The 17,193-nt window shown below is 40.7% G+C and overlaps 1 protein-coding gene across 1 annotated transcript in view; it reads left to right on the top strand.

Annotated features, from left to right (window-relative positions):
* Window positions 1-17,193, top strand: part of LOC103179701 (vacuolar protein sorting-associated protein 13B) — a 481,880-nt gene that overhangs the window by 247,748 nt on the left and 216,939 nt on the right.

Genomic DNA, 17,193 nt, shown 5'->3' with positions numbered 1-17,193 from the left:
ACAAAACAAGGTTTGTTTGGAGTATCAGGTGAGATGTTAAACCGAGGTCCTGTCTACGTGTTAAGATGAACTTTACAGATCACTTGGCACATTCGAAGAGAGAAGAGAGTTTCTCCCATTGTCCTGACCAACAAATAAATAAAATCGGTCACTCACTTCATGGCTGTTTTTTGGGACATTGCTGTGCACAAATTTGCTGCCGCGTTCACTTACAAAAATGCACAAGTCACTAGACTTTGCAGTGCATCCTCTGAATTGCTTTGAGACGTCTCGGCGATGTGATCAGGTACTCATGAAATCCAAGGATTATTATGTTAATAATTCAGACCACGTCTGCGTAGATCCTGTCTTTCATTTATTCTGTTTGGATTGCAGTAGCACTTGTGCACCGTGCCCAAAAATAGTCAGAGTTTCCCATGCACTCCAAGGTCCTGTAAACACAGGCATGATTCATGCGTTCTGCTTCGTGTTCCCTGTTTATTGCAGAATATTACAAGGCACGCTGGTACCAACTCCAATTGCGAATTGAGAGTAATAATTTCTTTGTTTAAAAGTTCGACTTATTCTCTGTAATTCCCATAAATGCCTAGAGCTAAAACACAGCACAAACAGTCCAGGAAATAGGTTCAGCCCACCAAGCTAGTCAGCTCCAAGCACTGATGTGTTTAAGATTGTCTCCCGATTTTTATTTAGGTCATTGGATAGTTAGTAGTCCTCTTTTGAGTATTGCTTTACACAAGCCAATGCTGGAGCTTTGCTTCCATTGTGTGGATATGCAGAGATATCACCTTATGGTCAAATAATAATAATCTTTGCATTTGATGAAGCGCCTTATGTTGTTGAGACAGAAAGAGCTTCACAGAATATACTGTAAAGTGAATTTTGTATTTTGTATGCAAAACGCAGCAGCCAATTGCGCACAGCAGTGTCCCACAAACAATCGTGGAGTGAGTGACCAAATTATTATTATTACTCCTTTTTTTTTTAAGGGATTATTACCCCAGGAAAGTGATCCACCAATCAACTAACAACCAGGTTCCTATTACTGCTGTGGAGCTAGGAAACTTGCCTACGGTCTTGTCGAGCCTGGGAAACGATCCTGGGTCCTTCACTTGCGAGCCAAGTGCTCCAGCCAATCTGTGACAGGACTTCATTTGGAATAACGTCTATTTGACATTTGCAACAACAAAGTTCAAGGATTCCTTTACAATCATATCGGGCCAACTATATTATTGCAAAGGAATAGAGATCAAGGGAATGTTTTCATAACGAATTCTATAATTATCATTTTGCACCTTTTAAGTCTGGAACCTAGTAACATTAGCAATATGTGCTGTTTTATAGCTACAAAGCTTGTGCTAAAACTGCACTATAAGGGTACGCTTTCTCTACAGATTTGCCTCTTAAATCTGTGCCTGTGTTTCAATGAATTTGATTGGGTTTGTCTGCGGGTAAGAAAACAAAATCAATTAATGGCTAAGGAATTTGGGTATATGGGAGCATGTATATTTTATAAATGTGGTTGAATACCTAGTTTAAAAAAATGCTGCATCTGTGATTATTCAGAAGCTGTGTAGTTATTAAAACAGCATTGTTGAGAGAAATATTTCAAACCAGGCTAATATATAGTATTAGGATTACTCAATACGGTAATACATACCATATTGGAGTCCTGTAGTTCAGTGGTTGGAGCACTCGCCTCGCAAGCGAGAGACCTGGTTTTGATTCCCGACAAGGCGAAATATTGAACAACTTTCCTTACTCTACACACTTCTACTTACCGAGCAGTAAATAGGAATCCAGTTGTTAATGGATTGGCGGATCACTTTTCCGGGGTTAATAATTTGTTCCAAAAAAAATAATAATAAATTGGTCACTTCAATCCATGATTGTTTGTGGGACACTGCTCTGCGCAATTCGCCCACAAAATATACAATCAATTCAATACAGTACATTCTGTGAAGCCTTTTGAGACATCTCGAAGACATGATAAGGCGCTATATCAAATGCAAGGCTCATTATTATTATAAACAACAAATTAATGGAATGCATTCTCCACAACCACCACTTGATTTGAGGCCAAAAGCTCTGTGGGTTTGTCAAGTTGCCCGTTCCAGTTGCTGAGCGTTCTTAAGTGAACCATAGAAGAAGAACAACAACAAAATTACGTTTATAGAGTGCCTTTCACGTCGGGAGGATGTCCCAAAGCGCTGAAACGTGATGGACGGGTATTTGAGGAGGACGGATTTGCAGGGTTATGGGGAAAGGGCTGGGGAGAGGGTTTGACATTAATTGCTCTATTCAAAGAGCCGGCACAACCTCAATAGGCCGAATGGCCTCTTTTTGTGCTGTACAATTCTATGATTCTATGATTCTATGAGCAGTCAGGTCATTCGACCCATCATGTCTGTGCTGGCTCTTTTAAAGAGCAGTAACTTCAGTCCCATTCACCTGCCCTTTTTCCCTCACCACTTCTTTTTACGTATGTATCTAGTTCCCTTTTGAAAGGTAATATTGATTCTGCCAACAGATATGTATTCTGCACCATGTGTAAACATGCACAGAGGGAATTCTCAGTTCCCTTAACTATGCAATTAACCAGTGCAGATGATTTATTAATTACATGAATAACCTTGGTTAATTACCTATTTGAGGGCAGCTGTAATTCCTCTGTACCCTTGGGCACATGATACAGAAATGTTTGTATATGGAAAACACCCAATGCATAAAAGCCACAATGTGCCACCTGATCAAGATTTGCATCATTCAAACTGCCGTCTATCCACACTTGTAATGTGCAGACAAAAAATGTTTCTCAACCATAAATTTCTTTAGTCTTTGAAGTCTTAAGCTGTGGCTTCTGGTGCTTGATATCATATATTGTCAGAGGAATACACATGCTTTTTCGATGCTTAACACGTAATGATGGAGTTAACGTAAAAAAGTGACACCTTTGTATACTGTCCTTTTCAAAATATTATTGGTAATAAACATAATAAAACGTAATATTGCTGGTAATAGAAATTGTAAACATTGGACTTAACCTATTCCACAATCTCTATAGGGTCACGAGTTGATTCTAATATTCAAAAAGTTATTTCAAAACCAGTGTGTTGAGTGATATTTCTTCATATGATTACTATTTCTAAAATCACATCTTGCAATATACAGCGGGAATGAAAATGTGATGTTCATAAAGCCTGAGGTTATAAACTTCAGGTTCAAATAAAATATGACCCTAACCAGTAGTACAATCTGGTAAATTACTTCACTTTGAATTATTTGGTGTGCCGTCACTTGATCTATTTATCAAATCCTACTGCCAACCATGACCTCTGTATCCTTATCTACGTACTATTGGCTTCAGATGTTTGTGACTGTGAATAGCAGGTATGGTGTCATGGTCGAAAGCCAACAAAAGCTTCCAGGACAAGCTTTGGTTGTTTAACATACACAGTCCCAAATTGAATCTTGATGGAGACTTTTTCCAAGTTGTGCTCCCTGTCATCCAACTTGCCCTGTTTTTTTATTTCCCGACATTCCCCTGGTATTGAGTGTTAAACTCTGGCATTGTTAATCACTCTGCCTACCCTTAGGAACTCCATCCCACATTCCCTTCGTCTCGCCCCTTCCCTTGCCTCCTTCAAGGTACGTCTCAAGCCCCTCCTCATCGACCATGCCTTCGGCCACCCTCCTATCCTCCCTGCCCTCCACCCTCCCTGATCCCCACAGCACCCACCCCCCCCCCCCCCCCGCTCGGGTCCAATAACGTTCAATTTAACGTTCACTTAATTTCAAATGATTCTCCTTCTGTGAATACTTCTTCAGACGCTGTACTTTTACATGAAAGGTGCTGAACAAATATAAGTTATTTTCCTTGTTTTATCCTAGCTTTCTTTTGATGATTTCAGTGAGTTCCAGAAACATCAAATTAGCTTTGAGCAAAGACCTGAGATCAGCCACATTCAACATAGGAATCTTTTTGATTACACCAACAACAACAATTTGGATTTTTATACAATGCCCTCCACGCCGGACGGTGTCACAGAGCGCTTCACAGTAACGGATCCCGGGGCCGAGCCGGGGGAGGGGGAGGAAGGTGACCAAAGACGCGATCGAAAAGAAAGGTCTTCAGCAGAGACCTGAAAATAGGAAGAGGTTAGCGCCATTCGGTTATAATAATAAATAATAATCCTTGCATTTGATATAGCCTTGCATTTATCAAGCCTTTGAGACCTCTCAAAGCGCTTCACAGAATGTACTGTAAAGTAAATTGACTGGATAGTTTGTGGGTGAAATGCGGTTCCATTGAATCAACAATAACTTGCATTTATATTGTGCCCTGAATGCAGGATAGCATGTTGAATCACTTAAGACTGTACAGTATTGTATCCCAATATGGATGGGCTGCATTGGTGAAACTTGTGTGCTATAAATATGCCTTGGAAGGAGAGTGTGCAAGTCAGTGATCTCCATGTTTTTTGGATATATTCTCACGTCCAAATATATTGGGCATCTGTCAGGCAGCAAAGTGCTTTTGACATTAGGGTTGCGTAAGAGTGGGGCCTCAGGAGTCTCCTGGCAATCTCATAGATTTTACCTTGGATCCATGGTTGGGTGGATTAATAGCCTTTCTGCTTTCAGCCACGTGACAGTGTGTTTTAGGGCCGTGGCATGAAATAGCATTGCTTTCATTTTCTGCTTGAACACAGATGTTACAGAATATTGCCAACTGTGAATATATCGTGCACTTTCTGTGCCTCATGCAGAAAATATTCTTTTGGAATTGGTCACCATTTGTGGAATACTGTGCTCAATGAGGAAGGGTCCCTTGAGGTGATCTACTATTTTGCATGTCGTGTAGGATTAAGGAGGGGATGCCTATTTGGCTTCATTATACTGAGAATAAGATGATCTTGACTAAGTTGTCCAGAGAGGGATGGGGCTAACGAGTTCGTATTTTTTTAAAAGAAGAAACGCGGAGGAAGGATTCTGGTTACGAGTCAATTCTTGCCTCCAGACCTGTGGAATCAGATTAATCAATTACTTATACATTAAGGGTTGGCCAACCTCCACTGTATGAATGTGGGAGAATGAATTTGCTTCAGATTAAGCAAATTTGATTTGTTGGCACTTGCTCCAGGTCATGTTGTACTCCAATTTAGAAGCACTGACCCAAGCCCTACGGTCCTTCTTGACTTGTACATATTGACATGTAGTGTTCTCTATTCTAATTGACTTCACTCAGTTTATTTGCCTCTGTTGCTATATATAGATTTATGTTTCAGAATTGTACCCTGTTGGAACGTCCAAATAATGTTCCAGGGCACTTTCCCACACGCCAAGGGACAGATCTGAGCCATGCCAGGTTGGCAATGAACGGTGATGTCTTTTGCTCATTCTCTGAGCATTTTTTCCATCAACTCAGTGGTTGAGCAGGACTTGTTTTAATTGTCTCTCTCTTTCCCTTCTTCAGAACATTGATCTCCTACATTCATTATCCAACCTTACCCTGTGCGCAATTGGCTACCATGATTCGCCTACCAATGTACAATCAATTCACTTTCCAGTATATTCTGTGAAGCGCTTTGAGATGCCTCGAAGACGTGATAAGGTGCTATATCAAGTGCAAGGATTATTATTGTTATTACTCGTTCCTTGATGATAAATGCACTCTCATGAATGCAATGTCGTCTTCACATTGCATGGACCCTTTCGTTCTCTGACTGTCCACTGATTCAGTGAACCTAGATCTCCTTCATGCCCTGTGACCCGTCAGCAATAACATTGTTTCTTGCAATTCCTCTAAGTCTGTTTCTTCATGTCTATTGTAAGGCTACCCATCAATTGGCACCTCTTGTCTCTAATTCAATCCTTCTTTGCTACTTCTTCCAATTTCAAATAGAGTCTCACACCTCCATTGCTAATGCCTCCTCCATTAACTTGTTTTCCACTTTTTTGCAAACATTTTTTTGCAAACAACAACTTTCAACTTTGTAAGAAAGCAAAAAATTCAACCAGGATTTGGAATATTGCTACCATTACTCTTTAGGTGTAAGCCCGGCGTAGTCGGTAGCACTCTCATCTCTGAGTCAGAAGATTATTGTTTCAAGACTCACCCCACTCCACCACCCTCATCAGGATTTTGAGCTCACATTCTAGGCTGATACTCCAATGTAGTGCTGGGGGTGTGCTGGATTGTTGGAGGTGCCATCCTTCAGATGAGACATTAAACCAAGATCTTTTTTGTTGTCTGTGGATGTTAATGATCCAGTGGCAAAAAAACGAAGGGAGTTTCTCCGAGTACAGGCCAACGATCCCCCAAATGAAAATGGTCAATCACTTCATGGCTGTTATTGGGGCATTGCTGTGGCAAGCTGGCTGCTGCATTCGCCTACAAAATGCACAGTCACTTCACAGTAAAAATCCTTTGAAGCACTTTGATACATCTCGATGAAGACGTGATGAGGCACTATGTCAAATGTAAGGATAATTCTTATTTTATTCTTCATAATTCTTTGCTACTCTTTGCAACCGAGTGGCGTCGTTCATCATGGTCTTTGGCTTTTCAACTTGGTTCTGAATATAAAAGAGAATTGAAAATTCATCACCTGCATACCTATTGCCGTGTTGATGTAGTAGTAACCGAATAGGGTAACTGAGAAAAGAGATAGCAAAAACACAGATTGGAAAATGGGTCATGGGCGAAGGCATGAAAGGAGAGATAAAAGAATGGAGTGGAGTATACTTCAAAACGGACTCAATTTTGCCAACTGCTCCTATCTTATAACTTTCATGCTTTGGTGACATTCAATTCTTTTTAGTACAGCATTTCATTAAAATTCAGCACGGCCTTTCTGTAAGAGGTCACAGTGATTTATAGCTTCCTTGAGAAATTTTATGAGACACAAAATAATTTTAGAACGCAAACTCTTTGGGCGGGGGGTGGGGGAGACAAACAACATAAATTGTATTGTAAGATTGAGGCATATTTCACCGATTCACATTGAGGGGTAGCATCTTCTAAGCTCTGTGAAGTCCACTCCATTCTCCAGTACGGACGAGAATTGACTTGATAACGCCAGCCAAAAGTATAGGCCAGACTTCACTCTCCAATGTTATGAGCAATCTGATTCATGACTAATAGGCTCCCGTGAAACCTACCCAGCTGTTTTACCAAATTTATTTTATCCATTTAACCCGTGCCAGCAGCAGCCATATCACTCAAAGCGAAGCAGAAAGAAATGAATTGCATTGAATGGAATTTATACAGCACATGAGGCCAATAATATGTTGAGTTATTGTCGCTTCATGTAGGTGGAATACAGAATTTCTTCCATCCATGTGAAATTAAGTTGCAACCAGGAGACGTTAAAATTTGAGACACCAGCGACTTATAACCACTGTGTCATGTTTCACATTCACAACAGACACCCTTCACGTTCCGTGACAGAGGACTGCAGTTTCGCAGTAAAAATGTCACGTTATTAATGGTTACTATATAGCATTAAACTAAATCCTCACCACACCAAAAAGACACTCCTTTATGCTTCCAAAAATATGATCCCACTTGAATTCCTCTGATTTAAAATGTGACAGTAGTTTAATAAAGAGAAATCTGTCCAGGCTTTTGCAAACTATGCTTACCATATTGTACAACTATAGAGTCTCCCCGCCAATACAGTACCAGCCTCGATATTCCTCGCGTTCTCTTTAGAGTTAAGACCACTGTCTGAAATGTTGGAAATTTAAGAACATGCAGAATGTTAGGAACGTTTTTAATTCATTCTGAGTTTGGAATTTGGTTTTTGCAGGACTTTTTTTAAGTTGTCTGCAGTAGAACACAAAATACACACAATCTTTATAATATTATCCTGTCAAGCGCTTTGAGATGTCCTCCTGACGTCAAAAGCGCCACTTCAAATGTAAGGATTATTGAAGATTCTTAGTAGATAGAAGCCCATGGTATAAAAGGGAGAGTGGCAGCATGGATCCAGAACTGGCTGGGAGACAGAAAGCAGAGAGTTGTGGTGAACGGCTGCTTTTCTGACTGGAGGGAAGTGCACAGTAGCGTTCCCCCAGGGATCGGTATTAGGATCACTGCTCTTCTTAATATACATAAATGATCTGGACTTGGGTATAGCAAGCACCATTTCCAAGTTTGCGGATGACACAAAGTTAGGTAGGATGGTAAACAGTGAGAAGGATAGTAGCCAACTGTAGGAAGACATAGACAGAACAGTAAAATGGGCGACACATGGCAGATGGGTTTCAATGTGGAGAAATGCGAAGTAATGCATTTTGGTAGAAAGAATGAGGGGAGGCAATACAGACTGGTAATACAATCTTAAGGGAGGGTAAAAGAACAGAGAGACCTGGGGGTGCAGGTAAATGAATCCTTGAAGGTGGCAGGACAGGTAGATAAAGCTGTACAAAAGGACATATGGGATACTAGGCTTTATAAATAGGGGCATAGAGTACAAGAGTCAGGAGGTTATGATTAACCCATATAAACACTGGTTAGGCCTCAGTTAGAATACTGTGCCCAGTTCTGGGCACCACACTATAGGAAGGATGTTAAGGCTTTGGAAAGGGTACAGAGGAGATTTACGAGGATGGTACCAGGAATGAGGGACCTTGATTATGAGGAAAGGCTGGAGAGGTTAGGATTATTCTCATTGGAGCAGAGAAGGTTACGAGGAGACCTAATAGAGGTCTTCAAAATCATGAGGGGATTTGATAGGTTAGAAAGGGAAAAACTGTTTCCACTGGTGGGTGTGTCGGTGACTAGAGGTCACAGATTCAAAATAGTATTTAAAAGAAGCAAAGGGGAGATGAGAAGAATTTTTTTCACGTAGCGAGTTGTTCGAATCTGGAACGCATTGCCTGAAAGGGTGGTCGAGGCCAATTCGATAACTACTTTTAAAAACGCAGTGGACGGGTATTTGAGGAGGATGGGTTTTCAGGGTTATGGGGAAAGGGCTGGGGAGTGGAATTGACATTGATTGTTGTATTTAAAGAGCCGGTGCAAACTCGATGGTCCGAATGGCCTCTTTTTGTGCTGTACGATTCTATGATTCTATGATTAGACAATAAGTTCATTTTCTTTAAACTGGTTTCTATGGGTAAGATGCTTCAAGGCCGTCAAACAAGAGGATATAGATTTCGACTTCCAATTTCAGTACAGGCACCAAGAAGATTTTCTTTATCCAGAGGGTGATTAATGACTGGAACAGGTTACACGGAAGGGTGACAGGAGCTAGGCGACTGGGGCGCATTTTAAAATCAGTTTAATGCTGTGATGGGACGATGGTAGGATGGGTGTACTGGAGGGATGAAATGGGCTGAAAGGCTTTCTTGTGAACAGGATTGAAAGAAAGGTACGGAAGCTCCATTTGATCTCATCCCTCCTGAATACACCCCCTATATCTTCCAACATCAACAGCTGTTTCTTAAAGAATCACGGTCCTGTGCTCAACCACCCTTTCTCTTTGTTCATCCAGCTATCCAGCTATTGATTATCCTCTGTTTAAAGAACCAGCAACCATCGTAAATTTGGCACTAACAACCATAAATGCCCTTAATAATCCTTGGATTTGGTATAGCGCCTTATCACGTCGTTGAGACGTCTCGTTCCCACAGCACAATGGACCTGCGAGAAATGTAATGGATCCCAAACTGAACACTTAACGGCATTGAAAAGTGAGATTATTTTTAACACTGGCAAAGTTATGATAAAATCCTTTTATGGATGACCGAACAGATAAATGTCAGTCGAATACAATTCCTCTGTGTGTGTGTGTGTGGGGGGGGGCGGGGAGGGGAGCGGGAAAAAAACTACAAGTACTGAATTTGAAAATAGATTTTGATATTTTCAACCTCTATCAGTAACTAAATTGATTTTTATTGCTGATAGAAGCTGAAAAATATTGCTCCGGCATCTGCCAATAGAAATAATTGAAATTGTAATGTATACATCCCTACTCCCCGGAAGAACTTGATATTCCATATTTACAGGTTCTGATGTAACCCCCCAATTAAAAAGAAATGATTCTATTTCAGGAATTTGCAATAAATCTTCATATTTAACACATGAATGTGTTCAATATTGGTGGAGGAATACGTTGCTACCAAAACTGAAATAAGATCCTTGAAACAGAACGGACGTTACCATGGAAAAATGAAGTAACAGTGCTGCAGCTGTTATACATTAATGAATAGGATATTTTTTTAAAAGATCATTTGTGTTTGGTGTGGCTCGAAGGGACTGAACCAGATGGTTTCCATGAACAGAATCTGACCCCCAGCATGAGTACTGTTATTGGCATATTACTTCATTTTCTTTCCCTTGATGAACAGTGTGTTGAATTATAACATGATTTACGGTTATAGGTTTGATTTCTATTTGCAGTTTAGACCTCGGTTTTGTCCCGCAATGAAGCATTTACCTTCCAATGTAGTTTCCCCTAACTCGAGATCTGTCAGAAAGGAGTGATCGATTGAGTTCATAGAATCTTATGTGTTGCAGTATCGGCCTGTTCAGGTGGATGTTAAAGATCCTATGGCACTGTTTGAAAAGAGAATGGAGTTTCTCTCTCCTGGTGTCCTGGCCGACAATCTGCCAAATAAGATTGCTCATTCACTCCATCGCTGTTTGTGGGACACTGCTGTGCGCAAACTTGCTGCCGCTTTTCGCCCACAAATTACACAGTCAATCCACTTTACAGTATATCTCAACAACATGATAAGGCGCTACAGCAAATGCAAGGTTTATTTTTCTCAGCTCCAGTGAAAAAAGACACAACTTCTCGGATCACTTTTTAATCATCAAAATCCTTAATCCCTGGTAGCATCTTAATGAAATTGAAATTCTCAGTTCAAAGATTTCAGTTGCATCTTGAACAATCACAATCAGATCAGAACTTGAGTTAAACAGAAATTCAGATAATGAGCATAAATGTCACCATGGCCAATAAATATCTGTCAACATAAACTGACTGGGATTTTATTTAAAATAGCATTAGCAAATTGTGATCTTATCTAAAACCACAGGATTTAACTTTTGTGTACTGTTGATTAAACAAAAAATAATAGTAAGAGAGGTTCCTGCTCAATACTTTTTGTCATGTTCACCTACAAAATACATAATCACTGCACTTTATATCTTAGAAAAGGCTTTGAGACGCCCTCCTGAAATGAAAGCTGCAGCTATATCAAATGTAACGATTATTATTAATATTTAATAGTGTTACTAAAGAAGTAATATACGTACATACAGTTTTTATTTCAAACCCCAATTTTTTTTTAATGTGGAAAGCTTGGAATACACACCTCGGCTGACCCCTCGTCCTTTTTAATCATCCACCAGCGTACAATTTTAAATGAAGAAACTCGTTTGAACAATTCTAGAATAAGTGGCATTGCTTCTGAATGCTAGGACCAGGTGACTTTGCTCATTTATTTTAATTTGACTAAAGCAGCAGGATTTGAAGTGTATGACGATGATGCTTCCAGCGTTTCCGCACCCAAAAAAATCACTCTTTAAAACGGTTGTGAATTTACGTTCCAAGATATATTACAAGGAGCTATTTGACACTGTTTCCTGTACTAAAGCGATTTGGCGAAGTTTATAACTACTCTTTTTGAACGGCTCTCACCCTGGGCTGAGTTCAAAGAAAGCGGAGCTGTGTGCATACGCAACTAAGCCCATACACAGAACCCCGACAACAGCACTAAATGCCAGATCATTTTTTTTTCAATTATCAATGTGCCAGAGGCCCCAAATCCCCACTTCATCTGAACCTGTGTGGCTTTTTTGACTGAAAATTGTAGAAAATTCTTGGGTTCAGTTGTTTACAACAGCAACAATAACAACTTGCATTTATATAGCGCTCTTCATGCGTCCTGGAGCGCTTGACAGTGACGGAGTGTGACTCCGAGCCAGGGCACAGCCACCAATGGTGGAGCGGAGGGAGCGAGGGACGAAGAGGAGGCCATAGCCAGCCAAGTGGAGGTAGAGGGTGGTGGAGTGGGGGATAAGCAGATAGATAGGATAGGTAGGGAGGTAAGAGGCCATGAAGGGGTTTGAAAACAAGTGAGAGGATCTTCAAATCGACCTGTTCTGTGATCGGGAGCCAATGCAAACTGGTAAGAATTGTGTGATGGGGAAACAGAGTTTTGTGCAGGTGAATATCTGGGTGCTGGAGTTTTGAATTAGTTGAATTTTGTGTATGGTGGAGATGGGGAGACCCGCGAGGAGGGATTGGAGTAGTCCAGCTGGGAAGTGACGAAGGCGTGGACGAAGGTTTTCACTGCTTTGGTCATGAGGTGCAGATGGAGGCCAGCAATGTGACGGAGGTGGAAAAAAACGGCCTTGATCAGGGAACGGAAAGAAAAGCTGGCAAAGTGCTCCGAGACTGCTTCGTGTGAAGAGCATTATATAAATGCGAGTTACTGATTTGGAAGCCTACAGTTTTGTCGTTATTTTTTTCTTAAAAAAAAGCTTCCAAAGTAAGACCGACTTTAAAAAAAACGTTTCCACAATTGTGCCACTTGTTAAATTTTAAGACAAAGTGCTCATACAGGCTAAGATTATGTGGAATTTTGGGCAACCTCAAGGGGCAGTACGATGGTCTTTGGGAACTTTTAATCTCAATTTGAAAGTTTGTTTGGAATCGTTTACAGTAAAAAAAGAAATAGTCGTTGCATTTGATATAGAGCCTTATCACGTCTTCGAGACGCCTCCAAGCGCTTCACAGAATATACTGTAAAGTGAGTTGACTGTAGATTTTGTGGGTGAAGTGGGGCAGCCAATTATGCACAGCAGTGCCCCACAAAGAGTCGTGGATTGAAATGACCAATTTATTATTGTTATTTTTAAAAACTGGAGCTTCTTTGCATCCGACACATTGATTGGATTTCCAATCCACCTTCTGCAGGTGTTCACTAGCAGCGAGGCCTGAAAATCGAATCAGTGCCACTAAACAGGAGATAGAGCTAAACCTTTAGTCCTGTGGTAACTGCAGCCAGTCGACGCTAAAAGTGTACATCACAAGAACGTGAATGTGTTTTGATTATGTCGTTTTTTGGAGGTGTTTGTTTATGATCGCAAGATTTAGTAAAAGCCATCACAGTGCACATAATATAGAAGGTGTACGTCGCTCAGTTTTATTAGCTAATCTGCCAACATGAGTAGGACCATTGTGTTGTGCTGGCTGTGTCGCACGGGCCAGGCTACACCAGTCATATAAAACTGAGGATTGCAGCTTCCTCTGAAAGCTGGAGTGCCACTGAGCATATGCAGAGGTGTATGCAATAGGCACACATACCTGTTGCTAAGTCCACCCCACCCCCCTCCCTCCCACCGACCATTCAGACAATGTCGAGATAGTTATTATTGATGCCGCCAATGTGGATGTTACGCATTGGATTATAGATTAGTTTGTGTATTTAAGAATTTGGCCAGAGCTTCACTTTGAGCGGATTTTATTTGAATGGATATAGCTCCAGCGGCTTTGTTCTTTGTGCCCCGACTTACATCAACAATTGCTGCTCAAATGCTTAGGATCAGGTGACTTTGCTCATTTTTTAAAATTTTGATTGAAGCTTTTATACATCGCCCTTCAAAAGGATAGTGTCTCGGAGTGCTGCACATTGGCGGGGTTGGATGCTGGGCAAGGGACGGGAGGTAGGAGTGACCATAAGTGTGGTCAAAGAGAGAGGTCTTAAGGTGGGAATTAAAAATAATAATAATGATGAAATAGCACATTATCATGTCTTCGAGACATCTCAAATTGCCTTAGAGATGTCAGAATATACTGTAAAGTGAATTGACTGTATATTTTGTGGCCGAGACATGGCAGCCAATTGCACATAGAGGTGTCCCACAAACAGCCTTGGATTGAGTGCCCAAATTATTATTATTTTTTTTGAAGGGATTATTACCCCCAGAAAAGCAATCTGCCAATCGACTAACAACCGGGTTCCTACTTACCACTAGGTAAACAGAGGTGTGTGGAGTAAGAAAACTTGCCTCATATTTCGCGCTGCCCAGGAATCAAACCCAGGTCCTCTCGCTAGTGAGGCGAAAGCTCTAACCAATACGCTACAGGACTCCACAAAAATAAATAAAGATGAAGTGAGGGATTGAAACAGGGAGTTTCAGAGAGTGGGGTTGCAGTAGCTGAAGGCATTTACATTGCTGTGGTTGACAACTGTTCAGAACATGCATTTTTATCGCACCTTATAATGTTGATACATCTCTGAGAGTTTCACAAGTAATTACTGGCAAGCGTAATGATTGTTTTATAAATAAATATGGCAGCCCTTCTCTCCAGCGAGATCCCACGAGTCACATGACGAGAGCAGTATAGATGAAGAAAGCCTTCAGCCCATTTGATCTAATCTTTCCAGAGTTCCCACATCTCCCACCTTGCCTCTGCAGCACCAAGCTGTTTCTTAAATGTATTGAATGCTCTTGCCTGTAGCATCTTTTTTAATTGATCCATTCCAGCTATTCATTGCTCTCTGCGCAAATGGTACATCACCAATTTGCCCGGAAGGTCGTTGGCCTGGATACCAGGAGATTTTTGAATAGAATGGGATCTTTAACATGTACCCGAAAAACAGGCAGGGTGAGCAAAGGTGTACACCCCACTTATTAAAGTCTGTTGAATTAAAGACTAATTTTGCACTGAAGGGCTATGCAAATGTTAACCACTTCTCAGAAAACACAAAAACTTTCGATACAAATAATATGTACATAATGTATATGCTATATACAGGAGTCTCTTAGCGTAGTAGTTAGCATCTTTGCTTCGCAAATGAGAAGGATGGATTCGATTTCTGGGCGAAACCTTAGGTAAGTTTTCTTACTCCACATACCTCTGTTTACCTAGCAGTACGTAGACACCTGGTTGTTAGTCGATTGGCGGATTGCTTTCCATTGATAATAATCCCTTCAAAAAAACAATAAAAAATTTGGTCACTCAATCCACGGCTGTTTGTGGGACACTGCTGTGAGCAATATTACAATATATTCTGTGAAGTTCTTTGAGACGTCTCAATGATGTGATAAGGCGCTTTCTCAAATAATACATGGTAGAATTTAGTGATTCAGGTGGTTGACTCTGTCAGTGAATTAATGGAATGGAATCTTGTTGAATTAAGAAAAAAACATGAAACTGTTCAGGTGGAAAAATGGCCAAAGAAAGGTTGTCACTCTGAAAAAATAGGATGTGAATGTTTGGAAAGGGGTTAATAGAACTAATTGAGCTCCAAGGATGAATGCCTCATGATGTCAGGTTATACTGTTGCGAAATGGTTGAACTGTTGAATTCCCCAGTGAGCATATCACATCAAATGCCATGTGCACTGCTAATTAAATGCTGCAGAAAATCCCTTTGCCTCTCCATATGAGCTTCAATTACTGTGCCAGGAAAGAATAAAAAACTATAAAGAGAGTTTGCAGCAATGTGTTGAGAAGGGATCATTTTTCCATTGCTATAAACTGAACAGTTTAATTTTTTTAAAAACACTGGCAAAGCAATAAGCCAATTGAACCATTAAATTCTTTAATGTCTTTTCTACCTGCTGCTTCACCACCTGCTAACATTAGCAACTGGAGATGTATTAAGTGGTCCCGTTTTCCTGTAAGTGACTGCAGTTGCTATCGACAACTCCCAGCAAAATTGTACTTATTGAAAGTGACCAAAATAGTCTATTGTGGCTTGTACCTTATTGAAATTATACCTGTGATTTCTGAGTAACAATGATAATTATCTTGCATTTGATATAGTCCTGTGGTTATAGTGGTTGGAGTACTTGCCTCGCAAGCGAGAGACCTGGGTTCGATTCCCTGCAAGGCGAAATGTTGGGCAAGTTTCCTTACTCCACATGCCTCTGTATACCAAGCATTAAGAAGGAATCCAGTTGTTAGTCGATTGACGGATCGCTTTACCGTGGGTAATAATTCCTTAAAAAAAATTGTCACTCAATCCACGACTGTTTGTGGGAGACTGCTGTGTGCAATTGGCTGCTGCGTTTTGTCCACAAAATATACAAATGCGAGGATTATTAATAATAATAATAATAATAATCCTTGCAATTGATATAGCGCTTTTCACGTCTTCTAGACGTCTCAAAGCGCTTCACAGAATAGACTGTAATGTGAATTGATTGTATATTTGTCGGCAAAACGAGGCAGCCAATTGTGGACAGCAGTGTCCCACAAACAGTCATGGATTGAAGTGCCCAAATTATTATTGTTTTTTTTCTTGTGGGATTATTATCAGGCGTGTGGAGTAAGGAAATTTGCCGAAGGTTTCACCCATCCGGGAATCAAACCCAGGTCTCTCGCTTGCAAAACGAGCGCTCTAACCACTGAGCTACAGGACTCCACTATAATATTATTATTATAGTGCCTTATCATGTCGTCAAGATATCTCAAAGCCAGTGGCTGGCAATAATAATGGGAGAGAAATGTTCTGAGGACACAGTGATAGGTTATGGAGTGCATCCACAAAGCAGCAGGATGCAGGTTTGTTCTGACATTATCCCCATCCAGGAAGCCCCTGATCTTTCTCAGCTTGTTGATCCTTGATTGAAAACTGGCACTGAATGAAGGCCACTGCTTCGACCACAAAGAGTGGAGCTTGATTGAAAACAGTGACGAATGGCAGAAATTATGTGGACAGAGGTTCTGCTGCTGCAATGACAGATTACTGAGTGCATCCAGAAGATGTACATCGAAAGCGATCCACCCACAAAACGCACACAGTCACGCAGCTTAACAGTATATCCTTTGAAGAAGTTGAGATGTCTCAACGACCATATCAAATGCAGGGATTAATATCATAATAATATTCCTTGCATTTGACGTAGCAAATATACATAATATATATAATAATAATAATATAATAATAATCCTTGCATTTGATATAGCGCTTTTCACGTCGGGAGGACGTCCCAAAGCGCTTCACAGAATATACTGTAAAGTGAATTGACTGTATATTTTGTGGGCGAACGCGGCAGCCAATTGCGCACAGCAATGTCCCACAAACAGTCGTAGATTGAAAAAGACCAATTTATTATTGTTTTGGGTTTTTGGAGGGATTATTATTAGGCGTGTGGAGTAAGGAAACTTGCCCAAGGTTTCGCCCTGCCTGGAATTGAACCCAGGTGTCTTGCTTGCAA

This window comes from Callorhinchus milii, unplaced genomic scaffold (genome assembly GCF_018977255.1).
Source record: "Callorhinchus milii isolate IMCB2004 unplaced genomic scaffold, IMCB_Cmil_1.0 Scaffold2, whole genome shotgun sequence".
Taxonomy (NCBI): Eukaryota; Metazoa; Chordata; class Chondrichthyes; order Chimaeriformes; family Callorhinchidae; genus Callorhinchus; species Callorhinchus milii.
Note: the sequence above shows the minus strand (reverse complement) of the source record. Positions and strands in the feature narration are given on the sequence as shown.